Source organism: Salvelinus fontinalis, chromosome 13 (assembly GCF_029448725.1).
Source record: "Salvelinus fontinalis isolate EN_2023a chromosome 13, ASM2944872v1, whole genome shotgun sequence".
Classification (NCBI taxonomy): domain Eukaryota; kingdom Metazoa; phylum Chordata; class Actinopteri; order Salmoniformes; family Salmonidae; genus Salvelinus; species Salvelinus fontinalis.
The window spans coordinates 3,265,576-3,292,257 of record NC_074677.1 but is presented as its reverse complement, the minus strand read 5'-3'; the positions used below and the strand labels follow the sequence as shown (position 1 = coordinate 3,292,257).

Genomic DNA, 26,682 nt, shown 5'->3' with positions numbered 1-26,682 from the left:
CCGGCACCTCTCCTAAACAGGTATTCCACTCCGCTAGCCGGCACCTCGCCTAAATAGGTGTTCCACTCCGCTAGCCGGCACCTCGCCTAAACAGGTGTTCCACTCCTCTAGCCGGCACCTCGCCTTAATAGGTGTTCCACTCCGCTAGCCGGCACCTCGCCTAAATAGGTGTTCCACTCTGCTAGCCGGCACCTCGCCTAAATAGGTGTTCCACTCCGCTAACCGCCACCTCGCCTAAACAGGTGTTCCACTCCTCTAACCGCCACCTCGCCTAAACAGGTGTTCCACTCCGCTAGCCGGCACCTCGCCTAAACAGGTGTTCCACTCCGCTAGCCGGCACCTCGCCTAAACAGGTGTTCCACTCCGCTAGCCGGCACCTCTCCTGAATAGGTGTTCCACTCCGCTAGCCGGCACCTCGCCTAAACAGGTGTTCCACTCCGCTAGCCGGCACCTCGCCTAAACAGGTGTTCCACTCCGCTAGCCGGCACCTCGCCTAAACAGGTGTTCCACTCCGCTAGCCGGCACCTCGCCTAAACAGGTGTTCCACTCCGCTAGCCGGCACCTCTCCTGAATAGGTGTTCCACTCCGCTAGCCGGCACCTCGCCTAAACAGGTGTTCCACTCCGCTAGCCGGCACCTCGCCTAAACAGGTGTTCTACTCCGCTAGCCGGCACCTCTCCTAAACAGGTGTTCTACTCTGCTAGCCGGCACCTCTCCTAAATAGGTGTTCTACTCTGCTAGCCTGCACCTCGCCTAAATAGGTGTTCCACTCCGCTAGCCGGCACCTCGCCTAAACAGGTGTTTCACTCCGCTAGCCGGCACCTCGCCTAAACAGGTGTCCCACTCCGCTAGCCGGCACCTCGCCCATACAGTTGTTCCACTCCGCTAGCCTGTACCTCGCCTAAACAGGTGTTCCACTCCGCTATCTGGCACCTCGCCTAAACAGGTGTTCCACTCCGCTAGCCGCCACCTCGCCTAAACAGGTGTTCCACTCCGCTAGCCGGCACCTCGCCTAAACAGGTGTTCCACTCCGCTAGCCGGCACCTCGCCTAAACAGGTGTTCTACTCCGCTAGCTGGCACCTCGCCTAAACAGGTGTTCCACTCCGCTAGCCTGCATCTCGCCTAAACAGGTGTTCCACTCCGCTAGCCGGCACCTCGCCTAAACAGGTGTTCCACTCCGCTAGCCGGCACCTCGCCTAAACAGGTGTTCCACTCCGCTAGCCGGCACCTCGCCTAAACAGGTGTTCTACTCCGCTAGCCGGCACCTCTCCTAAACAGGTGTTCTACTCTGCTAGCCGGCACCTCTCCTAAATAGGTGTTCTACTCTGCTAGCCGGCACCTCGCCTAAATAGGTGTTCCACTCCGCTAGCCGGCACCTCGCCTAAACAGGTGTTCCACTCCGCTAACCGCCACCTCGCCTAAACAGGTGTTCCACTCCGCTAGCCGCCACCTCGCCCATACAGGTGTTCCACTCCGCTAGCCGGCACCTCTCCCATACAGGTGTTCCACTCCGCTAGCCGGCACCTCTCCTAAACAGGTATTCCACTCCGCTAGCCGGCACCTCGCCTAAATAGGTGTTCCACTCCGCTAGCCGGCACCTCGCCTAAACAGGTGTTCCACTCCTCTAGCCGGCACCTCGCCTTAATAGGTGTTCCACTCCGCTAGCCGGCACCTCGCCTAAATAGGTGTTCCACTCTGCTAGCCGGCACCTCGCCTAAATAGGTGTTCCACTCCGCTAACCGCCACCTCGCCTAAACAGGTGTTCCACTCCTCTAACCGCCACCTCGCCTAAACAGGTGTTCCACTCCGCTAGCCGGCACCTCGCCTAAACAGGTGTTCCACTCCGCTAGCCGGCACCTCGCCTAAACAGGTGTTCCACTCCGCTAGCCGGCACCTCTCCTGAATAGGTGTTCCACTCCGCTAGCCGGCACCTCGCCTAAACAGGTGTTCCACTCCGCTAGCCGGCACCTCGCCTAAACAGGTGTTCCACTCCGCTAGCCGGCACCTCGCCTAAACAGGTGTTCCACTCCGCTAGCCGGCACCTCGCCTAAACAGGTGTTCCACTCCGCTAGCCGGCACCTCGCCTAAACAGGTGTTCCACTCCGCTAGCCGGCACCTCTCCTAAACAGGTGTTCCACTCCGCTAGCCGGCACCTCGCCTAAACAGGTGTCCCACTCCGCTAGCCGGCACCTCGCCTAAATAGGTGTTCCACTCCGCTAGCCGGCACCTCGCCTAAACAGGTGTTCCACTCCGCTAGCCGGCACCTCGCCTAAACAGGTGTTCCACTCCGCTAGCCGCCACCTCGCCTAAACAGGTGTTCCACTCCGCTAGCCGGCACCTCGCCTAAACAGGTGTTCCACTCCGCTAGCCGGCACCTCTCCTAAACAGGTGTTCCACTCCGCTAGCCTGCACCTCGCCCATACAGGTGTTCCACTCCGCTAGCCTGCACCTCGCCCATACAGGTGTTCCACTCCGCTAGCCTGCACCTCGCCCATACAGGTGTTCCACTCCGCTAGCCGGCACCTCTCCTGAATAGGTGTTCCACTCCGCTAGCCGGCACCTCGCCTAAACAGGTGTTCCACTCTGCTAGCCGGCACCTCGCCCAAACAGGTGTTCCACTCCGCTAGCCTGCACCTCGCCCATACAGGTGTTCCACTCCGCTAGCCGGCACCTCTCCTGAATAGGTGTTCCACTCCGCTAGCCGGCACCTCGCCTAAACAGGTGTTCCACTCCGCTAGCCGGCACCTCGCCTAAACAGGTGTTCCACTCCGCTAGCCGGCACCTCGCCTAAACAGGTGTTCCACTCCGCTAGCCGGCACCTCGCCTAAACAGGTGTTCCACTCCGCTAGCCGGCACCTCGCCTAAACAGGTGTTCCACTCCGCTAGCCGGCACCTCGCCTAAACAGGTGTTCTACTCCGCTAGCCGGCACCTCTCCTAAACAGGTGTTCTACTCTGCTAGCCGGCACCTCTCCTAAATAGGTGTTCTACTCTGCTAGCCGGCACCTCGCCTAAATAGGTGTTCCACTCCGCTAGCCGGCACCTCGCCTAAACAGGTGTTCCACTCCGCTAACCGCCACCTCGCCTAAACAGGTGTTCCACTCCGCTAGCCGCCACCTCGCCCATACAGGTGTTCCACTCCGCTAGCCGGCACCTCTCCCATACAGGTGTTCCACTCCGCTAGCCGGCACCTCTCCTAAACAGGTATTCCACTCCGCTAGCCGGCACCTCGCCTAAATAGGTGTTCCACTCCGCTAGCCGGCACCTCGCCTAAACAGGTGTTCCACTCCGCTAGCCGGCACCTCGCCTAAACAGGTGTTCCACTCCTCTAGCCGGCACCTCGCCTAAATAGGTGTTCCACTCCGCTAGCCGGCACCTCGCCTAAATAGGTGTTCCACTCCGCTAACCGCCACCTCGCCTAAACAGGTGTTCCACTCTAACCGCCACCTCGCCTAAACAGGTGTTCCACTCCGCTAGCCGGCACCTCGCCTAAACAGGTGTTCCACTCCGCTAGCCGGCACCTCGCCTAAACAGGTGTTCCACTCCGCTAGCCGGCACCTCTCCTGAATAGGTGTTCCACTCCGCTAGCCGGCACCTCGCCTAAACAGGTGTTCCACTCCGCTAGCCGGCACCTCGCCTAAACAGGTGTTCCACTCCGCTAGCCGGCACCTCGCCTAAACAGGTGTTCCACTCCGCTAGCCGGCACCTCTCCTAAACAGGTGTTCCACTCCGCTAGCCGGCACCTCGCCTAAACAGGTGTCCCACTCCGCTAGCCGGCACCTCGCCTAAATAGGTGTTCCACTCCGCTAGCCGGCACCTCGCCTAAACAGGTGTTCCACTCCGCTAGCCGGCACCTCACCTAAACAGGTGTTCCACTCCGCTAGCTGGCACCTCGCCTAAACAGGTGTTCCACTCCGCTAGCCGCCACCTCGCCTAAACAGGTGTTCCACTCCGCTAGCCGGCACCTCGCCTAAACAGGTGTTCCACTCCGCTAGCCGGCACCTCTCCTAAACAGGTGTTCCACTCCGCTAGCCTGCACCTCGCCCATACAGGTGTTCCACTCCGCTAGCCTGCACCTCGCCCATACAGGTGTTCCACTCCGCTAGCCTGCACCTCGCCCATACAGGTGTTCCACTCCGCTAGCCGGCACCTCTCCTAAACAGGTGTTCCACTCCGTTAGCCTGCACCTCGCCCATACAGGTGTTCCACTCCGCTAGCCTGCACCTTGCCCATACAGGTGTTCCACTCCGCTAGCCTGCGCCTCGCCTAAATAGGTGTTCCACTCCGCTAGCCGGCACCTCGCCTAAATAGGTGTTCCACTCCGCTAGCCTGCACCTCGCCCATACAGGTGTTCCACTCCGCTAGCCTGCACCTCGCCTAAACAGGTGTTCCACTCCGCTAGCCGGCACCTCGCCTAAACAGGTGTTCCACTCTGCTAGCCGGCACCTCGCCTAAACAGGTGTTCCACTCTGCTAGCCGGCACCTCGCCCATACAGGTGTTCCACTCCGCTAGCCGGCACCTCTCCTAAACAGGTATTCCACTCCGCTAGCCGGCACCTCGCCTAAATAGGTGTTCCACTCCGCTAGCCGGCACCTCGCCTAAACAGGTGTTCCACTCCGCTAGCCGGCACCTCGCCTAAACAGGTGTTCCACTCCGCTAACCGGCACCTCGCCTAAATAGGTGTTCCACTCCGCTAGCCGGCACCTCGCCTAAACAGGTGTTCCACTCCGCTAGCCTGCACCTCGCCCATACAGGTGTTCCACTCCGCTAGCCTGCACCTCGCCTAAACAGGTGTTCCACTCCGCTAGCCTGCACCTCGCCTAAACAGGTGTTCCACTCCGCTAGCCTGCACCTCGCCCATACAGGTGTTCTACTCCGCTAGCCGGCACCTCGCCTAAACAGGTGTTCCACTCCGCTAGCCGGCACCTCGCCTAAACAGGTGTTCCACTCCGCTACCCGGCACCTCGCCTAAACAGGTGTTCTACTCCGCTAGCTGGCACCTCGCCTAAACAGGTGTTCCACTCTGCTAGCCGGCACCTCGCCTAAACAGGTGTTCCACTCTGCTAGCCGGCACCTCGCCCATACAGGTGTTCCACTCCGCTAGCCGGCACCTCTCCTAAACAGGTATTCCACTCCGCTAGCCGGCACCTCGCCTAAACAGGTGTTCCACTCCTCTAGCCGGCACCTCGCCTAAATAGGTGTTCCACTCCGCTAGCCGGCACCTCGCCTAAATAGGTGTTCCACTCTGCTAGCCGGCACCTCGCCTAAATAGGTGTTCCACTCCGCTAACCGCCACCTCTTCTAAACAGGTGTTCCACTCCGCTAACCGCCACCTCGCCTAAACAGGTGTTCCACTCCTCTAACCGCCACCTCGCCTAAACAGGTGTTCCACTCCGCTAGCCGGCACCTCGCCTAAACAGGTGTTCCACTCCGCTAGCCGGCACCTCGCCTAAACAGGTGTTCCACTCCGCTAGCCGGCACCTCTCCTGAATAGGTGTTCCACTCCGCTAGCCGGCACCTCGCCTAAACAGGTGTTCCACTCCGCTAGCCGGCACCTCGCCTAAACAGGTGTTCCACTCCGCTAGCCGGCACCTCGCCTAAACAGGTGTTCCACTCCGCTAGCCGGCACCTCGCCTAAACAGGTGTTCCACTCCGCTAGCCGGCACCTCGCCTAAACAGGTGTTCCACTCCGCTAGCCGGCACCTCGCCTAAACAGGTGTTCCACTCCGCTAGCCGGCACCTCTCCTAAACAGGTGTTCCACTCCGCTAGCCGGCACCTCGCCTAAACAGGTGTCCCACTCCGCTAGCCGGCACCTCGCCTAAATAGGTGTTCCACTCCGCTAGCCGGCACCTCGCCTAAACAGGTGTTCCACTCCGCTAGCCGGCACCTCGCCTAAACAGGTGTTCCACTCCGCTAGCCGGCACCTCGCCTAAACAGGTGTTCCACTCCGCTAGCCGGCACCTCGCCTAAACAGGTGTTCCACTCCGCTAGCCGGCACCTCGCCTAAACAGGTGTTCCACTCCGCTAGCCGGCACCTCTCCTAAACAGGTGTTCCACTCCGCTAGCCTGCACCTCGCCCATACAGGTGTTCCACTCCGCTAGCCTGCACCTCGCCCATACAGGTGTTCCACTCCGCTAGCCTGCACCTCGCCCATACAGGTATTCCACTCCGCTAGCCGGCACCTCGCCCATACAGGTGTTCCACTCCGCTAGCCTGCACCTCGCCCATACAGGTGTTCCACTCCGCTACCCTGCACCTCGCCCATACAGGTGTTCCACTCCGCTAGCCTGCACCTCGCCCATACAGGTGTTCCACTCCGCTAGCCGGCACCTCGCCTAAACAGGTGTTCCACTCCGCTAACCGGCACCTCGCCTAAATAGGTGTTCCACTCCGCTAGCCGGCACCTCGCCTAAACAGGTGTTCCACTCCGCTAGCCTGCACCTCGCCCATACAGGTGTTCCACTCCGCTAGCCTGCACCTCGCCTAAACAGGTGTTCCACTCCGCTAGCCTGCACCTCGCCTAAACAGGTGTTCCACTCCGCTAGCCTGCACCTCGCCCATACAGGTGTTCTACTCCGCTAGCCGGCACCTCGCCTAAACAGGTGTTCCACTCCGCTAGCCGGCACCTCGCCTAAACAGGTGTTCCACTCCGCTAGCCGGCACCTCTCCTAAACAGGTGTTCCACTCCGCTAGCCTGCACCTCGCCCATACAGGTGTTCCACTCCGCTAGCCTGCACCTCGCCCATACAGGTGTTCCACTCCGCTAGCCTGCACCTCGCCCATACAGGTATTCCACTCCGCTAGCCGGCACCTCGCCCATACAGGTGTTCCACTCCGCTAGCCTGCACCTCGCCCATACAGGTGTTCCACTCCGCTACCCTGCACCTCGCCCATACAGGTGTTCCACTCCGCTAGCCTGCACCTCGCCCATACAGGTGTTCCACTCCGCTAGCCGGCACCTCGCCTAAACAGGTGTTCCACTCCGCTAACCGGCACCTCGCCTAAATAGGTGTTCCACTCCGCTAGCCGGCACCTCGCCTAAACAGGTGTTCCACTCCGCTAGCCTGCACCTCGCCCATACAGGTGTTCCACTCCGCTAGCCGGCACCTCGCCTAAACAGGTGTTCCACTCCGCTAGCCTGGACCTCGCCTAAACAGGTGTTCCACTCCGCTAGCCTGCACCTCGCCCATACAGGTGTTCTACTCCGCTAGCCGGCACCTCGCCTAAACAGGTGTTCCACTCCGCTAGCCGGCACCTCGCCTAAACAGGTGTTCCACTCCGCTACCCGGCACCTCGCCTAAACAGGTGTTCTACTCCGCTAGCTGGCACCTCGCCTAAACAGGTGTTCCACTCTGCTAGCCGGCACCTCGCCTAAACAGGTGTTCCACTCTGCTAGCCGGCACCTCGCCCATACAGGTGTTCCACTCCGCTAGCCGGCACCTCTCCTAAACAGGTATTCCACTCCGCTAGCCGGCACCTCGCCTAAACAGGTGTTCCACTCCTCTAGCCGGCACCTCGCCTAAATAGGTGTTCCACTCCGCTAGCCGGCACCTCGCCTAAATAGGTGTTCCACTCTGCTAGCCGGCACCTCGCCTAAATAGGTGTTCCACTCCGCTAACCGCCACCTCTTCTAAACAGGTGTTCCACTCCTCTAACCGCCACCTCGCCTAAACAGGTGTTCCACTCCGCTAGCCGGCACCTCGCCTAAACAGGTGTTCCACTCCGCTAGCCGGCACCTCGCCTAAACAGGTGTTCCACTCCGCTAGCCGGCACCTCTCCTGAATAGGTGTTCCACTCCGCTAGCCGGCACCTCGCCTAAACAGGTGTTCCACTCCGCTAGCCGGCACCTCGCCTAAACAGGTGTTCCACTCCGCTAGCCGGCACCTCGCCTAAACAGGTGTTCCACTCCGCTAGCCGGCACCTCGCCTAAACAGGTGTTCCACTCCGCTAGCCGGCACCTCGCCTAAACAGGTGTTCCACTCCGCTAGCCGGCACCTCTCCTAAACAGGTGTTCCACTCCGCTAGCCGGCACCTCGCCTAAACAGGTGTCCCACTCCGCTAGCCGGCACCTCGCCTAAATAGGTGTTCCACTCCGCTAGCCGGCACCTCGCCTAAACAGGTGTTCCACTCCGCTAGCCGGCACCTCGCCTAAACAGGTGTTCCACTCCGCTAGCCGGCACCTCGCCTAAACAGGTGTTCCACTCCGCTAGCCGGCACCTCTCCTAAACAGGTGTTCCACTCCGCTAGCCTGCACCTCGCCCATACAGGTGTTCCACTCCGCTAGCCTGCACCTCGCCCATACAGGTGTTCCACTCCGCTAGCCTGCACCTCGCCCATACAGGTATTCCACTCCGCTAGCCGGCACCTCGCCCATACAGGTGTTCCACTCCGCTAGCCTGCACCTCGCCCATACAGGTGTTCCACTCCGCTACCCTGCACCTCGCCCATACAGGTGTTCCACTCCGCTAGCCTGCACCTCGCCCATACAGGTGTTCCACTCCGCTAGCCGGCACCTCGCCTAAATAGGTGTTCCACTCCGCTAGCCTGCACCTCGCCCATACAGGTGTTCCACTCCGCTAGCCTGCACCTCGCCTAAACAGGTGTTCCACTCCGCTAGCCTGCACCTCGCCTAAACAGGTGTCCCACTCCGCTAGCCGGCACCTCGCCTAAACAGGTGTTCCACTCCGCTAGCCGGCACCTCGCCTAAACAGGTGTTCCACTCCGCTAGCTGGCACCTCGCCTAAACAGGTGTTCCACTCCGCTAGCCGGCACCTCGCCTAAACAGGTGTTCCACTCCGCTAGCCGGCACCTCTCCTAAACAGGTGTTCCACTCCGCTAGCCTGCACCTCGCCCATACAGGTGTTCCACTCCGCTAGCCTGCACCTCGCCCATACAGGTGTTCCACTCCGCTAGCCTGCACCTCGCCCATACAGGTGTTCCACTCCGCTAGCCGGCACCTCTCCTGAATAGGTGTTCCACTCCGCTAGCCGGCACCTCGCCTAAACAGGTGTTCCACTCCGCTAGCCTGCACCTCGCCCATACAGGTGTTCCACTCCGCTAGCCTGCACCTCGCCCATACAGGTGTTCCACTCCGCTAGCCTGCACCTCGCCCATACAGGTATTCCACTCCGCTAGCCGGCACCTCGCCCATACAGGTGTTCCACTCCGCTAGCCTGCACCTCGCCCATACAGGTGTTCCACTCCGCTACCCTGCACCTCGCCCATACAGGTGTTCCACTCCGCTAGCCTGCACCTCGCCCATACAGGTGTTCCACTCCGCTAGCCGGCACCTCGCCTAAACAGGTGTTCCACTCCGCTAACCGGCACCTCGCCTAAATAGGTGTTCCACTCCGCTAGCCGGCACCTCGCCTAAACAGGTGTTCCACTCCGCTAGCCTGCACCTCGCCCATACAGGTGTTCCACTCCGCTAGCCGGCACCTCGCCTAAACAGGTGTTCCACTCCGCTAGCCTGCACCTCGCCTAAACAGGTGTTCCACTCCGCTAGCCTGCACCTCGCCCATACAGGTGTTCTACTCCGCTAGCCGGCACCTCGCCTAAACAGGTGTTCCACTCCGCTAGCCGGCACCTCGCCTAAACAGGTGTTCCACTCCGCTACCCGGCACCTCGCCTAAACAGGTGTTCTACTCCGCTAGCTGGCACCTCGCCTAAACAGGTGTTCCACTCTGCTAGCCGGCACCTCGCCTAAACAGGTGTTCCACTCTGCTAGCCGGCACCTCGCCCATACAGGTGTTCCACTCCGCTAGCCGGCACCTCTCCTAAACAGGTATTCCACTCCGCTAGCCGGCACCTCGCCTAAACAGGTGTTCCACTCCTCTAGCCGGCACCTCGCCTAAATAGGTGTTCCACTCCGCTAGCCGGCACCTCGCCTAAATAGGTGTTCCACTCTGCTAGCCGGCACCTCGCCTAAATAGGTGTTCCACTCCGCTAACCGCCACCTCTTCTAAACAGGTGTTCCACTCCTCTAACCGCCACCTCGCCTAAACAGGTGTTCCACTCCGCTAGCCGGCACCTCGCCTAAACAGGTGTTCCACTCCGCTAGCCGGCACCTCGCCTAAACAGGTGCTCCACTCCGCTAGCCGGCACCTCTCCTGAATAGGTGTTCCACTCCGCTAGCCGGCACCTCGCCTAAACAGGTGTTCCACTCCGCTAGCCGGCACCTCGCCTAAACAGGTGTTCCACTCCGCTAGCCGGCACCTCGCCTAAACAGGTGTTCCACTCCGCTAGCCGGCACCTCGCCTAAACAGGTGTTCCACTCCGCTAGCCGGCACCTCGCCTAAACAGGTGTTCCACTCCGCTAGCCGGCACCTCTCCTAAACAGGTGTTCCACTCCGCTAGCCGGCACCTCGCCTAAACAGGTGTCCCACTCCGCTAGCCGGCACCTCGCCTAAATAGGTGTTCCACTCCGCTAGCCGGCACCTCGCCTAAACAGGTGTTCCACTCCGCTAGCCGGCACCTCGCCTAAACAGGTGTTCCACTCCGCTAGCCGGCACCTCGCCTAAACAGGTGTTCCACTCCGCTAGCCGGCACCTCTCCTAAACAGGTGTTCCACTCCGCTAGCCTGCACCTCGCCCATACAGGTGTTCCACTCCGCTAGCCTGCACCTCGCCCATACAGGTGTTCCACTCCGCTAGCCTGCACCTCGCCCATACAGGTATTCCACTCCGCTAGCCGGCACCTCGCCCATACAGGTGTTCCACTCCGCTAGCCTGCACCTCGCCCATACAGGTGTTCCACTCCGCTACCCTGCACCTCGCCCATACAGGTGTTCCACTCCGCTAGCCTGCACCTCGCCCATACAGGTGTTCCACTCCGCTAGCCGGCACCTCGCCTAAATAGGTGTTCCACTCCGCTAGCCTGCACCTCGCCCATACAGGTGTTCCACTCCGCTAGCCTGCACCTCGCCTAAACAGGTGTTCCACTCCGCTAGCCTGCACCTCGCCTAAACAGGTGTCCCACTCCGCTAGCCGGCACCTCGCCTAAACAGGTGTTCCACTCCGCTAGCCGGCACCTCGCCTAAACAGGTGTTCCACTCCGCTAGCTGGCACCTCGCCTAAACAGGTGTTCCACTCCGCTAACCGCCATCTCGCCTAAACAGGTGTTCCACTCCGCTAGCCGGCACCTCGCCTAAACAGGTGTTCCACTCCGCTAGCCGGCACCTCTCCTAAACAGGTGTTCCACTCCGCTAGCCTGCACCTCGCCCATACAGGTGTTCCACTCCGCTAGCCTGCACCTCGCCCATACAGGTGTTCCACTCCGCTAGCCTGCACCTCGCCCATACAGGTGTTCCACTCCGCTAGCCGGCACCTCTCCTGAATAGGTGTTCCACTCCGCTAGCCGGCACCTCGCCTAAACAGGTGTTCCACTCCGCTAGCCGGCACCTCGCCTAAACAGGTGTTTCACTCCGCTAGCCGGCACCTCGCCTAAACAGGTGTTCCACTCCGCTAGCCGGCACCTCGCCTAAACAGGTGTTCCACTCCGCTAGCCGGCACCTCGCCTAAACAGGTGTTCCACTCCGCTAGCCGGCACCTCTCCTAAACAGGTGTTCCACTCCGCTAGCCGGCACCTCGCCTAAACAGGTGTCCCACTCCGCTAGCCGGCACCTCGCCTAAATAGGTGTTCCACTCCGCTAGCCGGCACCTCGCCTAAACAGGTGTTCCACTCCGCTAGCTGGCACCTCGCCTAAACAGGTGTTCCACTCCGCTAGCCGCCACCTCGCCTAAACAGGTGTTCCACTCCGCTAGCCGGCACCTCGCCTAAACAGGTGTTCCACTCTGCTAGCCGGCACCTCTCCTAAACAGGTGTTCCACTCCGCTAGCCTGCACCTCGCCCATACAGGTGTTCCACTCCGCTAGCCTGCACCTCGCCCATACAGGTGTTCCACTCCGCTAGCCTGCACCTCGCCCATACAGGTGTTCCACTCCGCTAGCCGGCACCTCGCCTAAACAGGTGTTCTACTCCTCTAACTGGCACCTCGCCTAAACAGGTGTTTCACTCCGCTAGCCTGCACCTCGCCCATACAGGTGTTCCACTCCGCTAGCCGGCACCTCGCCTAAACAGGTGTTCCACTCCGCTAGCCGGCACCTCGCCTAAATAGGTGTTCCACTCCGCTAGCCGGCACCTCGCCTAAACAGGTGTTCTACTCCTCTAGCCGGCACCTCGCCTAAACAGGTGTTCCACTCCGCTAGCCGGCACCTCGCCTAAACAGGTGTTCCACTCCGCTAGCCGGCACCTCGCCTAAACAGGTGTTCTACTCCTCTAGCCGGCACCTCGCCTAAACAGGTGTTCCACTCCTCTAGCCGGCACCTCGCCTTAACAGGTGTTCCACTCCGCTAGCCGGCATCTCGCCTAAACAGGTGTTCCACTCCGCTACCCGGCACCTCGCCTAAACAGGTGTTCCACTCCGCTAGCCGCCACCTCGCCTAAACAGGTGTTCCACTCCGCTAGCCGGCACCTCGCCTAAACAGGTGTTCCACTCCGCTAGCCGGCACCTCTCCTAAACAGGTGTTCCACTCCGCTAGCCTGCACCTCGCCCATACAGGTGTTCCACTCCGCTAGCCTGTACCTCGCCCATACAGGTGTTCCACTCCGCTAGCCTGCACCTCGCCCATACAGGTGTTCCACTCCGCTAGCCTGCACCTCGCCCATACAGGTGTTCCACTCCGCTAGCCTGCACCTCGCCCATACAGGTGTTCCACTCCGTTAGCCGGCACCTCGCCTAAATAGGTGTTCCACTCCGCTAGCCTGCACCTCGCCCATACAGGTGTTCCACTCCGCTAGCCTGCACCTCGCCTAAACAGGTGTTCCACTCCTCTTGCCGGCACCTCGCCTAAACAGGTGTTCTACTCCTCTAACCGGCACCTCGCCTAAACAGGTGTTTCACTCCGCTAGCCTGCACCTCGCCCATACAGGTGTTCCACTCCGCTAGCCGGCACCTCGCCTAAACAGGTGTTCCACTCCGCTAACCGGAACCTCGCCTAAATAGGTGTTCCACTCCGCTAGCCGGCACCTCGCCTAAACAGGTGTTCTACTCCGCTTGCCGGCACCTCGCCTAAACAGGTGTTCTACTCCGCTAGCCGGCACCTCGCCTAAACAGGTGTTCCACTCCGCTAGCCGGCACCTCGCCTAAACAGGTGTTCCACTCCGCTAGCCGGCATCTCGCCTAAACAGGTGTTCCACTCCGCTACCCGGCACCTCGCCTAAACAGGTGTTCCACTCCGCTAGCCGGCACCTCGCCTGCACAGGTGTTCCACTCCGCTAGCCGGCACCTCGCCTGCACAGGTGTTCCACTCCGCTAGCCGGCACCTCGCCTAAACAGGTGTTCCACTCCGCTAGCCGGCACCTCGCCTAAACAGGTGTTCCACTCCGCTAGCCGGCACCTCGCCTAAACAGGTGTTCCACTCCGCTAGCCGGCACCTCGCCTAAACAGGTGTTCCACTCCGCTAGCCGCCACTTCGCCTAAACAGGTGTTCCACTCCGCTAGCCGGCACCTCGCCTAAACAGGTGTTCCACTCCGCTAGCCGGCACCTCTCCTAAACAGGTGTTCCACTCCGCTAGCCTGCACCTCGCCCATACAGGTGTTCCACTCCGCTAGCCTGCACCTCGCCCATACAGGTGTTCCACTCCGCTAGCCTGCACCTCGCCCATACAGGTGTTCCACTCCGCTAGCCGGCACCTCGCCCATACAGGTGTTCCACTCCGCTAGCCTGCACCTCGCCCATACAGGTGTTCCACTCCGCTAGCCTGCACCTCGCCCATACAGGTGTTCCACTCCGCTAGCCTGCACCTCGCCCATACAGGTGTTCCACTCCGCTAGCCTGCACCTCGCCTAAACAGGTGTTCCACTCCGCTAGCCTGCACCTCGCCTAAACAGGTGTCCCACTCCGCTAGCCGGCACCTCGCCTAAACAGGTGTTCCACTCCGCTAGCCGGCATCTCGCCTAAACAGGTGTTCCACTCCGCTACCCGGCACCTCGCCTAAACAGGTGTTCCACTCCGCTAGCCGGCACCTCGCCTAAACAGGTGTTCCACTCCGCTAGCCGGCACCTCGCCTAAACAGGTGTTCCACTCCGCTAGCCGGCACCTCGCCTAAACAGGTGTTCCACTCCGCTAGCCGGCACCTCGCCTAAACAGGTGTTCTACTCCGCTAGCCGGCACCTCTCCTAAACAGGTGTTCTACTCCGATAGCCGGCACCTCGCCTAAACAGGTGTTCTACTCTGCTAGCCGGCACCTCTCCTAAACAGGTGTTCTACTCCGCTAGCCGGCACCTCTCCTAAACAGGTGTTCCACTCCGCTAGCCGGCACCTCTCCTAAACAGGTGTTCTACTCCGCTAGCCGGCACCTCTCCTAAACAGGTGTTCTACTCTGCTAGCCAGTACCTCTCCTAAATAGGTGTTCTACTCTGCTAGCCAGCACCTCTCCTAACCAGGTGTTGTACTCTGCTAGCGAGCACCTCTCCTGAACAGGTGTTCTACTCTGCTAGCCAGCACCTCTCCTAAACAGGTGTTCTACTCTGTTAGCTAGCACCTCTCCTAAACAGGTGTTCTACTCTGCTAGCCAGCACCTCTCCTAAACAGGTGTTCTACTCTGTTAGCCAGCACCTCTCCTAAACAGGTGTTCTACTCTGTTAGCCAGCACCTCTCCTAAACAGGTGTTCTACTCTGCTAGCCAGCACCTCTCCTAAACAGGTGTTCTACTCTGCTAGCCAGCACCTCGCCTAAACAGGTGTTCCACTCCGCTAGCCGGCACCTCGCCTAAACAGGTGTTCCACTCCGCTAGCCGGCACCTCGCCTAAACAGGTGTTCCACTCCGCTAGCCGGCACCTCGCCTAAACAGGTGTTCCACTCCGCTAGCCGGCACCTCTCCTGAATAGGTGTTCCACTCCGCTAGCCGGCACCTCGCCTAAACAGGTGTTCCACTCCGCTAGCCGGCACCTCGCCTAAACAGGTGTTCCACTCCGCTAGCCGGCACCTCGCCTAAACAGGTGTTCCACTCCGCTAGCCGGCACCTCGCCTAAACAGGTGTTCCACTCCGCTAGCCGGCACCTCTCCTGAATAGGTGTTCCACTCCGCTAGCCGGCACCTCGCCTAAACAGGTGTTCCACTCCGCTAGCCGGCACCTCTCCTGAATAGGTGTTCCACTCCGCTAGCCGGCACCTCGCCTAAACAGGTGTTCCACTCCGCTAGCCGGCACCTCGCCTAAACAGGTGTTCCACTCCGCTAGCCGGCACCTCGCCTAAACAGGTGTTCCACTCCGCTAGCCGGCACCTCGCCTAAACAGGTGTTCCACTCCGCTAGCTGGCACCTCGCCTAAACAGGTGTTCCACTCCGCTAGCCGCCACCTCGCCTAAACAGGTGTTCCACTCCTCTTGCCGGCACCTCGCCTAAACAGGTGTTCCACTCCTCTTGCCGGCACCTCGCCTAAACAGGTGTTTCACTCCGCTAGCCTGCACCTCGCCCATACAGGTGTTCCACTCCGCTAGCCGGCACCTCGCCTAAACAGGTGTTCCACTCCGCTAACCGGAACCTCGCCTAAATAGGTGTTCCACTCCGCTAGCCGGCACCTCGCCTAAACAGGTGTTCTACTCCGCTTGCCGGCACCTCGCCTAAACAGGTGTTCTACTCCGCTAGCCGGCACCTCGCCTAAACAGGTGTTCCACTCCGCTAGCCGGCACCTCGCCTAAACAGGTGTTCCACTCCGCTAGCCGGCATCTCGCCTAAACAGGTGTTCCACTCCGCTACCCGGCACCTCGCCTAAACAGGTGTTCCACTCCGCTAGCCGGCACCTCGCCTAAACAGGTGTTCCACTCCGCTAGCCGGCACCTCGCCTAAACAGGTGTTCCACTCCGCTAGCCGGCACCTCGCCTAAACAGGTGTTCCACTCCGCTAGCCGGCACCTCGCCTAAACAGGTGTTCCACTCCGCTAGCCGGCACCTCGCCTAAACAGGTGTTCCACTCCGCTAGCCGCCACTTCGCCTAAACAGGTGTTCCACTCCGCTAGCCGGCACCTCGCCTAAACAGGTGTTCCACTCCGCTAGCCGGCACCTCTCCTAAACAGGTGTTCCACTCCGCTAGCCTGCACCTCGCCCATACAGGTGTTCCACTCCGCTAGCCTGCACCTCGCCCATACAGGTGTTCCACTCCGCTAGCCTGCACCTCGCCCATACAGGTGTTCCACTCCGCTAGCCGGCACCTCGCCCATACAGGTGTTCCACTCCGCTAGCCTGCACCTCGCCCATACAGGTGTTCCACTCCGCTAGCCTGCACCTCGCCCATACAGGTGTTCCACTCCGCTAGCCTGCACCTCGCCCATACAGGTGTTCCACTCCGCTAGCCGGCACCTCGCCTAAATAGGTGTTCCACTCCGCTAGCCTGCACCTCGCCCATACAGGTGTTCCACTCCGCTAGCCTGCACCTCGCCTAAACAGGTGTTCCACTCCGCTAGCCTGCACCTCGCCTAAACAGGTGTCCCACTCCGCTAGCCGGCACCTCGCCTAAACAGGTGTTCCACTCCGCTAGCCGGCATCTCGCCTAAACAGGTGTTCCACTCCGCTACCCGGCACCTCGCCCAAACAGGTGTTCCACTCCGCTAGCCGGCACCTCGCCCGAACAGGTGTTCCACTCCGCTAGCCGGCACCTCGCCTAAACAGGTGTTCCACTCCGCTAGCCGGCACCTCGCCTAAACAGGTGTTCCACTCCGCTAGCCGGCACCTCGCCTAAACAGGTGTTCTACTCCGCTAGCCGGCACCTCTCCTAAACAGGTGTTCTACTCCGATAGCCGGCACCTCGCCTAAACAGGTGTTCTACTCTGCTAGCCGGCACCTCTCCTAAACAGGTGTTCTACTCCGCTAGCCGGCACCTCTCCTAAACAGGTGTTCCACTCCGCTAGCCGGCACCTCTCCTAAACAGGTGTTCTACTCTGCTAGCCAGCACCTCTCCTAAACAGGTGTTCTACTCTGCTAGCCAGCACCTCTCCTAAATAGGTGTTCTACTCTGCTAGCCAGCACCTCTCCTAACCAGGTGTTGTACTCTGCTAGCGAGCACCTCTCCTGAACAGGTGTTCTACTCTGCTAGCCAGCACCTCTCCTAAACAGGTGTTCTACTCTGTTAGCTAGCACCTCTCCTAAACAGGTGTTCTACTCTGTTAGCTAGCACCTCTCCTAAACAGGTGTTCTACTCTGCTAGCCAGCACCTCTCCTAAACAGGTGTTCTACTCTGTTAGCCAGCACCTCTCCTAAACAGGTGTTCTACTCTGTTAGCCAGCACCTCTCCTAAACAGGTGTTCTACTCTGCTAGCCAGCACCTCTCCTAAACAGGTGTTCTACTCTGCTAGCCAGCACCTCTCCTAAACAGGTGTTCTACTCCCCTAGCCAGCACCTCTCCTAAACAGGTGTTCTACTCTGCTAGCCAGCACCTCTCCTAAACAGGTGTTCTACTCCCCTAGCCGGCACCTCTCCTAAACAGGTGTTCTACTCTGCTAGCCGGCACCTCGCCTAAACAGGTGTTCCACTCCGCTAGCCGGCACCTCGCCTAAACAGGTGTTCCACTCCGCTAGCCGGCACCTCGCCTAAACAGGTGTTCCACTCCGCTAGCCGGCACCTCGCCTAAACAGGTGTTCCACTCCGCTAGCCGGCACCTCTCCTGAATAGGTGTTCCACTCCGCTAGCCGGCACCTCGCCTAAACAGGTGTTCCACTCCGCTAGCCGGCACCTCGCCTAAACAGGTGTTCCACTCCGCTAGCCGGCACCTCGCCTAAACAGGTGTTCCACTCCGCTAGCCGGCACCTCGCCTAAACAGGTGTTCCACTCCGCTAGCCGGCACCTCGCCTAAACAGGTGTTCCACTCCGCTAGCCGGCACCTCGCCTAAACAGGTGTTCCACTCCGCTAGCCGGCACCTCTCCTAAACAGGTGTTCCACTCCGCTAGCCGGCACCTCGCCTAAACAGGTGTCCCACTCCGCTAGCCGGCACCTCGCCTAAATAGGTGTTCCACTCCGCTAGCCGGCACCTCGCCTAAACAGGTGTTCCACTCCGCTAGCCGGCACCTCGCCTAAACAGGTGTTCCACTCCGCTAGCCGGCACCTCGCCTAAACAGGTGTTCCACTCCGCTAGCCGGCACCTCTCCTAAACAGGTGTTCCACTCCGCTAGCCTGCACCTCGCCCATACAGGTGTTCTACTCCGCTAGCCTGCACCTCGCCCATACAGGTGTTCCACTCCGCTAGCCTGCACCTCGCCCATACAGGTATTCCACTCCGCTAGCCGGCACCTCGCCCATACAGGTGTTCCACTCCGCTAGCCTGCACCTCGCCCATACAGGTGTTCCACTCCGCTACCCTGCACCTCGCCCATACAGGTGTTCCACTCCGCTAGCCTGCACCTCGCCCATACAGGTGTTCCACTCCGCTAGCCGGCACCTCGCCTAAATAGTTGTTCCACTCCGCTAGCCTGCACCTCGCCCATACAGGTGTTCCACTCCGCTAGCCTGCACCTCGCCTAAACAGGTGTTCCACTCCGCTAGCCTGCACCTCGCCTAAACAGGTGTCCCACTCCGCTAGCCGGCACCTCGCCTAAACAGGTGTTCCACTCCGCTAGCCGGCACCTCGCCTAAACAGGTGTTCCACTCCGCTAGCTGGCACCTCGCCTAAACAGGTGTTCCACTCCGCTAACCGCCATCTCGCCTAAACAGGTGTTCCACTCCGCTAGCCGGCACCTCGCCTAAACAGGTGTTCCACTCCGCTAGCCGGCACCTCTCCTAAACAGGTGTTCCACTCCGCTAGCCTGCACCTCGCCCATACAGGTGTTCCACTCCGCTAGCCTGCACCTCGCCCATACAGGTGTTCCACTCCGCTAGCCTGCACCTCGCCCATACAGGTGTTCCACTCCGCTAGCCGGCACCTCTCCTGAATAGGTGTTCCACTCCGCTAGCCGGCACCTCGCCTAAACAGGTGTTCCACTCCGCTAGCCGGCACCTCGCCTAAACAGGTGTTTCACTCCGCTAGCCGGCACCTCGCCTAAACAGGTGTTCCACTCCGCTAGCCGGCACCTCGCCTAAACAGGTGTTCCACTCCGCTAGCCGGCACCTCGCCTAAACAGGTGTTCCACTCCGCTAGCCGGCACCTCTCCTAAACAGGTGTTCCACTCCGCTAGCCGGCACCTCGCCTAAACAGGTGTCCCACTCCGCTAGCCGGCACCTCGCCTAAATAGGTGTTCCACTCCGCTAGCCGGCACCTCGCCTAAACAGGTGTTCCACTCCGCTATCTGGCACCTCGCCTAAACAGGTGTTCCACTCCGCTAGCCGCCACCTCGCCTAAACAGGTGTTCCACTCCGCTAGCCGGCACCTCGCCTAAACAGGTGTTCCACTCTGCTAGCCGGCACCTCTCCTAAACAGGTGTTCCACTCCGCTAGCCTGCACCTCGCCCATACAGGTGTTCCACTCCGCTAGCCTGCACCTCGCCCATACAGGTGTTCCACTCCGCTAGCCTGCACCTCGCCCATACAGGTGTTCCACTCCGCTAGCCGGCACCTCGCCTAAACAGGTGTTCTACTCCTCTAACTGGCACCTCGCCTAAACAGGTGTTTCACTCCGCTAGCCTGCACCTCGCCCATACAGGTGTTCCACTCCGCTAGCCGGCACCTCGCCTAAACAGGTGTTCCACTCCGCTAGCCGGCACCTCGCCTAAATAGGTGTTCCACTCCGCTAGCCGGCACCTCGCCTAAACAGGTGTTCTACTCCTCTAGCCGGCACCTCGCCTAAACAGGTGTTCCACTCCGCTAGCCGGCACCTCGCCTAAACAGGTGTTCCACTCCGCTAGCCGGCACCTCGCCTAAACAGGTGTTCTACTACTCTAGCCGGCACCTCGCCTAAACAGGTGTTCCACTCCTCTAGCCGGCACCTCGCCTTAACAGGTGTTCCACTCCTCTAGCCGGCACCTCGCCTTAACAGGTGTTCCACTCCGCTAGCCGGCATCTCGCCTAAACAGGTGTTCCACTCCGCTACCCGGCACCTCGCCTAAACAGGTGTTCCACTCCGCTAGCCGCCACCTCGCCTAAACAGGTGTTCCACTCCGCTAGCCGGCACCTCGCCTAAACAGGTGTTCCACTCCGCTAGCCGGCACCTCTCCTAAACAGGTGTTCCACTCCGCTAGCCTGCACCTCGCCCATACAGGTGTTCCACTCCGCTAGCCTGTACCTCGCCCATACAGGTGTTCCAATCCGCTAGCCTGCACCTCGCCCATACAGGTGTTCCACTCCGCTAGCCTGCACCTCGCCCATACAGGTGTTCCACTCCGCTAGCCTGCACCTCGCCCATACAGGTGTTCCACTCCGTTAGCCGGCACCTCGCCTAAATAGGTGTTCCACTCCGCTAGCCTGCACCTCGCCCATACAGGTGTTCCACTCCGCTAGCCTGCACCTCGCCTAAACAGGTGTTCCACTCCTCTTGCCGGCACCTCGCCTAAACAGGTGTTCTACTCCTCTAACCGGCACCTCGCCTAAACAGGTGTTTCACTCCGCTAGCCTGCACCTCGCCCATACAGGTGTTCCACTCCGCTAGCCGGCACCTCGCCTAAACAGGTGTTCCACTCCGCTAACCGGAACCTCGCCTGAATAGGTGTTCCACTCCGCTAGCCGGCACCTCGCCTAAACAGGTGTTCTACTCCGCTTGCCGGCACCTCGCCTAAACAGGTGTTCTACTCCGCTAGCCGGCACCTCGCCTAAACAGGTGTTCCACTCCGCTAGCCGGCACCTCGCCTAAACAGGTGTTCCACTCCGCTAGCCGGCATCTCGCCTAAACAGCTGTTCCACTCCGCTACCCGGCACCTCGCCTAAACAGGTGTTCCACTCCGCTAGCCGGCACCTCGCCTAAACAGGTGTTCCACTCCGCTAGCCGGCACCTCGCCTAAACAGGTGTTCCACTCCGCTAGCCGGCACCTCGCCTAAACAGGTGTTCCACTCCGCTAGCCGGCACCTCGCCTAAACAGGTGTTCCACTCCGCTAGCCGGCACCTCGCCTAAACAGGTGTTCCACTCCGCTAGCCGCCACTTCGCCTAAACAGGTGTTCCACTCCGCTAGCCGGCACCTCGCCTAAACAGGTGTTCCACTCCGCTAGCCGGCACCTCTCCTAAACAGGTGTTCCACTCCGCTAGCCTGCACCTCGCCCATACAGGTGTTCCACTCCGCTAGCCTGCACCTCGCCCATACAGGTGTTCCACTCCGCTAGCCTGCACCTCGCCCATACAGGTGTTCCACTCCGCTAGCCGGCACCTCGCCCATACAGGTGTTCCACTCCGCTAGCCTGCACCTCGCCCATACAGGTGTTCCACTCCGCTAGCCTGCACCTCGCCCATACAGGTGTTCCACTCCGCTAGCCTGCACCTCGCCCATACAGGTGTTCCACTCCGCTAGCCGGCACCTCGCCTAAATAGGTGTTCCACTCCGCTAGCTTGCACCTCGCCCATACAGGTGTTCCACTCCGCTAGCCTGCACCTCGCCTAAACAGGTGTTCCACTCCGCTAGCCTGCACCTCGCCTAAACAGGTGTCCCACTCCGCTAGCCGGCACCTCGCCTAAACAGGTGTTCCACTCCGCTAGCCGGCATCTCGCCTAAACAGGTGTTCCACTCCGCTACCCGGCACCTCGCCTAAACAGGTGTTCCACTCCGCTAGCCGGCACCTCGCCTAAACAGGTGTTCCACTCCGCTAGCCGGCACCTCGCCTAAACAGGTGTTCCACTCCGCTAGCCGGCACCTCGCCTAAACAGGTGTTCCACTCCGCTAGCCGGCACCTCGCCTAAACAGGTGTTCTACTCCGCTAGCCGGCACCTCTCCTAAACAGGTGTTCTACTCCGATAGCCGGCACCTCGCCTAAACAGGTGTTCTACTCTGCTAGCCGGCACCTCTCCTAAACAGGTGTTCTACTCCGCTAGCCGGCACCTCTCCTAAACAGGTGTTCCACTCCGCTAGCCGGCACCTCTCCTAAACAGGTGTTCTACTCTGCTAGCCAGCACCTCTCCTAAACAGGTGTTCTACTCTGCTAGCCAGCACCTCTCCTAAATAGGTGTTCTACTCTGCTAGCCAGCACCTCTCCTAACCAGGTGTTGTACTCTGCTAGCGAGCACCTCTCCTGAACAGGTGTTCTACTCTGCTAGCCAGCACCTCTCCTAAACAGGTGTTCTACTCTGTTAGCTAGCACCTCTCCTAAACAGGTGTTCTACTCTGCTAGCCAGCACCTCTCCTAAACAGGTGTTCTACTCTGTTAGCCAGCACCTCTCCTAAACAGGTGTTCTACTCCCCTAGCCAGCACCTCTCCTAAACAGGTGTTCTACTCTGCTAGCCAGCACCTCTCCTAAACAGGTGTTCTACTCTGCTAGCCAGCACCTCTCCTAAACAGGTGTTCTACTCCCCTAGCCAGCACCTCTCCTAAACAGGTGTTCTACTCTGTTAGCCAGCACCTCTCCTAAACAGGTGTTCTACTCTGCTAGCCAGCACCTTTCCTAAACAGGTGTTCTACTCTGCTAGCCAGCACCTCTCCTAAACAGGTGTTCTACTCTGCTAGCCAGCACCTCTCCTAAACAGGTGTTCTACTCTGTTAGCCAGCACCTCTCCTAAACAGGTGTTCTACTCTGCTAGCCAGCACCTCTCCTTAACAGGTGTTCTACTCTGCAAGCCGCCACCTCTCCTAAACAGGTGTTCTACTCCGCTAGCCGGCACCTCTCCTAAACAGGTGTTCCACTCCGCTAGCCGGCACCTCGCCTAAACAGGTGTTCCACTCCGCTAGCCGGCACCTCGCCTAAACAGGTGTTCCACTCCGCTAGCCGGCACCTCGCCTAAACAGGTGTTCCACTCCGCTAGCCGGCACCTCGCCTAAACAGGTGTTCCACTCCGCTAGCCGGCACCTCGCCTAAACAGGTGTTCTACTCCGCTAGCCGGCACCTCTCCTAAACAGGTGTTCTACTCTGCTAGCCGGCACCTCTCCTAAATAGGTGTTCTACTCCGCTAGCCGGCACCTCTCCTAACCAGGTGTTGTACTCTGATAGCCGGCACCTCGCCTAAACAGGTGTTCTACTCTGCTAGCCGGCACCTCTCCTAAACAGGTGTTCTACTCCGCTAGCCGGCACCTCTCCTAAACAGGTGTTCCACTCCGCTAGCCGGCACCTCTCCTAAACAGGTGTTCTACTCTGCTAGCCAGCACCTCTCCTAAACAGGTGTTCTACTCTGCTAGCCAGCACCTCTCCTAAATAGGTGTTCTACTCTGCTAGCCAGCACCTCTCCTAACCAGGTGTTGTACTCTGCTAGCGAGCACCTCTCCTGAACAGGTGTTCTACTCTGCTAGCCAGCACCTCTCCTAAACAGGTGTTCTACTCTGTTAGCTAGCACCTCTCCTAAACAGGTGTTCTACTCTGCTAGCCAGCACCTCTCCTAAACAGGTGTTCTACTCTGTTAGCCAGCACCTCTCCTAAACAGGTGTTCTACTCTGTTAGCCAGCACCTCTCCTAAACAGGTGTTCTACTCTGCTAGCCAGCACCTCTCCTAAACAGGTGTTCTACTCTGCTAGCCAGCACCTCTCCTAAACAGGTGTTCTACTCCCCTAGCCAGCACCTCTCCTAAACAGGTGTTCTACTCTGCTAGCCAGCACCTCTCCTAAACAGGTGTTCTACTCTGCTAGCCAGCACCTCTCCTAAACAGGTGTTCTACTCCCCTAGCCAGCACCTCTCCTAAACAGGTGTTCTACTCTGTTAGCCAGCACCTCTCCTAAACAGGTGTTCTACTCTGCTAGCCAGCACCTCTCCTAAACAGGTGTTCTACTCTGCTAGCCAGCACCTCTCCTAAACAGGTGTTCTACTCTGCTAGCCAGCACCTCTCCTAAACAGGTGTTCTACTCTGTTAGCCAGCACCTCTCCTAAACAGATGTTCTACTCTGCTAGCCAGCACCGCTCCTTAACAGGTGTTCTACTCTGCAAGCCGCCACCTCTCCTAAACAGGTGTTCCACTCCGCTAGCCGGCACCTCTCCTAAACAGGTGTTCCACTCCGCTAGCCTGCACCTCGCCCATACAGGTGTTCCACTCCGCTAGCCTGCACCTCGCCCATACAGGTGTTCCACTCCGCTAGCCTGCACCTCGCCCATACAGGTGTTCCACTCCGCTAGCCGGCACCTCGCCTAAATAGGTGTTCCACTCCGCTAGCCGGCACCTCGCCCATACAGGTGTTCCACTCCGCTAGCCTGCACCTCGCCTAAACAGGTGTTCCACTCCTCTAGCCGGCACCTCGCCTAAACAGGTGTTCTACTCCTCTAACCGGCACCTCGCCTAAACAGGTGTTTCACTCCGCTAGCCTGCACCTCGCCCATACAGGTGTTCCACTCCGCTAGCCGGCACCTCGCCTAAACAGGTGTTCCACTCCGCTAACCGGCACCTCGCCTAAATAGGTGTTCCACTCCGCTAGCCGGCACCTCGCCTAAACAGGTGTTCTACTCCGCTAGCCGGCACCTCGCCTAAACAGGTGTTCCACTCCGCTAGCCGGCACCTCGCCTAAACAGGTGTTCCACTCCTCTAGCCGGCACCTCGCCTAAACAGGTGTTCCACTCCGCTAGCCGGCATCTCGCCTAAACAGGTGTTCCACTCCGCTACCCGGCACCTCGCCTAAACAGGTGTTCCACTCCGCTAGCCGGCACCTCGCCTAAACAGGTGTTCCACTCCGCTAGCCGGCACCTCTCCTAAACAGGTGTTCCACTCCGCTAGCCGGCACCTCGCCTAAACAGGTGTTCCACTCCGCTAACCGGCACCTCGCCTAAACAGGTGTTCTACTCCGCTAGCCGGCACCTCTCCTAAACAGGTGTTCTACTCTGCTAGCCGGCACCTCTCCTAAATAGGTGTTCTACTCTGCTAGCCGGCACCTCTCCTAAACAGGTGATGAAACTCTGCTAGCCAGCACCTCTCCTAAACAGGTGTTCTACTCCCCTAGCCAGCACCTCTCCTAAACAGGTGTTCTACTCTGCTAGCCAGCACCTCTCCTAAACAGGTGTTCTACTCTGCTAGCCAGCACCTCTCCTAAACAGGTGTTCTACTCTTCTAGCCAGCACCTCTCCTAAACAGGTGTTCTACTCTGTTAGCCAGCACCTCTCTTAAACAGGTGTTCTACTCTGCTAGCCAGCACCTCTCCTAAACAGGTGTTCTACTCTGCTAGCCAGCACCTCTCCTAAACAGGTGTTCTACTCTGCTAGCCAGCACCTCTCCTAAACAGGTGTTCTACTCTGCTAGCCAGCACCTCTCCTAAACAGGTGTTCTACTCTGCTAGCCAGCACCTCTCCTAAACAGGTGTTCTACTCTTCTAGCCAGCACCTCTCCTAAACAGGTGTTCTACTCTGTTAGCCAGCACCTCTCCTAAACAGGTGTTCTACTCTACTAGCCAGCACCTCTCCTAAACAGGTGTTCTACTCCCCTAGCCAGCACCTCTCCTAAACAGGTGTTCTACTCTGTTAGCCAGCACCTCTCCTAAATAGGTGTTCTACTCTGTTAGCCAGCACCTCTCCTAAACAGGTGTTCTACTCTGCTAGCCAGCACCTCTCCTAAACAGGTGTTCTACTCTGCTAGCCAGCACCTCTCCTAAACAGGTGTTCTACTCTGCTAGCCAGCACCTCTCCTAAACAGGTGTTCTACTCTGTTAGCCAGCACCTCTCCTAAACAGGTGTTCTACTCTGCTAGCCAGCACCTCTCCTTAACAGGTGTTCTACTCTGCAAGCCGCCACCTCTCCTAAACAGGTGTTCTACTCCGCTAGCCGGCACCTCTCCTAAACAGGTGTTCCACTCCGCTAGCCGGCACCTCGCCTAAACAGGTGTTCCACTCCGCTAGCCGGCACCTCGCCTAAACAGGTGTTCCACTCCGCTAGCCGGCACCTCGCCTAAACAGGTGTTCCACTCCGCTAGCCGGCACCTCGCCTAAACAGGTGTTCCACTCCGCTAGCCGGCACCTCGCCTAAACAGGTGTTCCACTCCGCTAGCCGGCACCTCGCCTAAACAGGTGTTCTACTCCGCTAGCCGGCACCTCTCCTAAACAGGTGTTCTACTCTGCTAGCCGGCACCTCTCCTAAATAGGTGTTCTACTCCGCTAGCCGGCACCTCTCCTAACCAGGTGTTGTACTCTGATAGCCGGCACCTCGCCTAAACAGGTGTTCTACTCTGCTAGCCGGCACCTCTCCTAAACAGGTGTTCTACTCCGCTAGCCGGCACCTCTCCTAAACAGGTGTTCCACTCCGCTAGCCGGCACCTCTCCTAAACAGGTGTTCTACTCTGCTAGCCAGCACCTCTCCTAAACAGGTGTTCTACTCTGCTAGCCAGCACCTCTCCTAAATAGGTGTTCTACTCTGCTAGCCAGCACCTCTCCTAACCAGGTGTTGTACTCTGCTAGCGAGCACCTCTCCTGAACAGGTGTTCTACTCTGCTAGCCAGCACCTCTCCTAAACAGGTGTTCTACTCTGTTAGCTAGCACCTCTCCTAAACAGGTGTTCTACTCTGCTAGCCAGCACCTCTCCTAAACAGGTGTTCTACTCTGTTAGCCAGCACCTCTCCTAAACAGGTGTTCTACTCTGTTAGCCAGCACCTCTCCTAAACAGGTGTTCTACTCTGCTAGCCAGCATCTCTCCTAAACAGGTGTTCTACTCTGCTAGCCAGCAC

The 26,682-nt window shown here is 59.2% G+C and overlaps 1 protein-coding gene across 2 annotated transcripts in view; it reads left to right on the top strand.

The window, feature by feature from the left end:
• Positions 1-26,682, top strand: part of alg9 (ALG9 alpha-1,2-mannosyltransferase) — a 94,439-nt gene that overhangs the window by 32,390 nt on the left and 35,367 nt on the right. The window lies entirely within an intron of this gene.